At 56.4% G+C, this 2,500-nt stretch overlaps 1 protein-coding gene across 9 annotated transcripts in view; it reads left to right on the top strand.

The window, feature by feature from the left end:
- The window catches only part of LOC127949447 (acyl-CoA dehydrogenase family member 11), a 40,107-nt gene that overhangs the window by 35,018 nt on the left and 2,589 nt on the right, over positions 1 to 2,500 (top strand). The window lies entirely within an intron of this gene.

Here is a 2,500-nt window from a genome sequence, read left to right as displayed (position 1 = left end):
AACACACACACACACACACACACACACCTGGCCTACAGCCTCGCCCGCGTTTACATGGGTAACACACACACACACACACACACCTGGCCTACAGCCTCGCCCGTGTTTACATGGGTAACACACACACACACACACACCTGGCCTACAGCCTCGCCCGCGTTTACATGGGTAACACACACACACACACCTGGCCTACAGCCTCGCCCGCGTTTACATGGGTAACACACACACACACACACCTGGCCTACAGCCTCGCCCGTGTTTACATGGGTAACACACACACACACACACACACCTGGCCTACAGCCTCGCCCGCGTTTACATGGGTAACACACACACACACACACACACACACACACCTGGCCTACTACCTCGCCCGCGTTTACATGGGTAACACACACACACACACACACATACCTGGCCTACAGCCTCGCCCGCGTTTACATGGGTAACACACACACACACACACACCTGGCCTACTACCTCGCCCGCGTTTACATGGGTAACACACACACACACACACATACCTGGCCTACAGCCTCGCCCGCGTTTACATGGGTAACACACACACACACACACCTGGCCTACAGCCTCGCCCGTGTTTACATGGGTAACACACACACACACACACACACCTGGCCTACAGCCTCGCCCGCGTTTACATGGGTAACACACACACACACACACACACACACCTGGCCTACAGCCTCGCCCGCGTTTACATGGGTAACACACACACACACACACACCTGGCCTACAGCCTCGCCCGCGTTTACATGGGTAACACACACACGCACACACACACACACACACTCCTGGCCTACAGCCTCGCCCGCGTTTACATGGGTAACACACACACACACCTGGCCTACTACCTCGCCCGCGTTTACATGGGTAACACACACACACACACACACACCTGGCCTACAGCCTCGCCCGCGTTTACATGGATAACACACACACACACACACACACACACCTGGCCTACAGCCTCGCCCGTGTTTACATGGGTAACACACACACACACACCTGGCCTACAGCCTCGCCCGCGTTTACATGGGTAACACACACACACACACACACACACACACACCTGGCCTACAGCCTCGCCCGCGTTTACATGGGTAACACACACACACACACACACACACCTGGCCTACAGCCTCGCCCGCGTTTACATGGGTAACACACACACACACACACACCTGGCCTACAGCCTCGCCCGCGTTTACATGGGTAACACACACACACACACACCTGGCCTACAGCCTCGCCCGCGTTTACATGGGTAACACACACACACACCTGGCCTACAGCCTCGCCCGCGTTTACATGGGTAACACACACACACACACCTGGCCTACAGCCTTGCCCGCGTTTACATGGGTAACACACACACACACACACACACACCTGGCCTACAGCCTCGCCCGCGTTTACATGGGTAACATACACACACACACACACACACACACACACACACCTGGCCTACAGCCTCGCCCGCGTTTACATGGGTAACACACACACACACACACACCTGGCCTACAGCCTCGCCCGCGTTTACATGGGTTACACACACACACACACACACACACCTGGCCTACAGCCTCGCCCGCGTTTACATGGGTAACACACACACACACACACACACACACCTGGCCTACAGCCTCGCCCGCGTTTACATGGGTAACACACACACACACACACCTGGCCTACAGCCTCGCCCGTGTTTACATGGGTAACACACACACACACACACACACACCTGGCCTACAGCCTCGCCCGCGTTTACATGGGTAACACACACACACACACACACACCTGGCCTACAGCCTCGCCCGCATTTACATGGGTAACACACACACACACACACCTGGCCTACAGCCTCGCCCGTGTTTACATGGGTAACACACACACACACACACACCTGGCCTACAGCCTCGCCCGCGTTTACATGGGTAACACACACACACACACACACACACAGACACCTGGCCTACTACCTCGCCCGCGTTTACATGGGTAACACACACACACACACAAACACCTAGCCTACAGCCTCGCCCGCGTTTACATGGGTAACACACACACACACACACCTGGCCTACTACCTCGCCCGCGTTTACATGGGTAACACACACACACACACACACACACCTGGCCTACAGCCTCGCCCGCGTTTACATGGGTAACACACACACACACACACCTGGCCTACAGCCTCGCCCGTGTTTACATGGGTAACACACACACACACACACACCTGGCCTACAGCCTCGCCCGCGTTTACATGGGTAACACACACACACACACACACACCTGGCCTACAGCCTCGCCCGCGTTTACATGGGTAACACACACACGCACACACACACCTGGCCTACAGCCTCGCCCGCGTTTACATGGGTAACACACACACGCACACACACACACACACCTGGCCTACAGCCTCGCCCGCGTTTACATGGGTAACACACACACACACACACACACACCTGGC

This window comes from Carassius gibelio, chromosome B1 (genome assembly GCF_023724105.1).
Source record: "Carassius gibelio isolate Cgi1373 ecotype wild population from Czech Republic chromosome B1, carGib1.2-hapl.c, whole genome shotgun sequence".
Classification (NCBI taxonomy): Eukaryota; Metazoa; Chordata; class Actinopteri; order Cypriniformes; family Cyprinidae; genus Carassius; species Carassius gibelio.
Note: the sequence above shows the minus strand (reverse complement) of the source record. Positions and strands in the feature narration are given on the sequence as shown.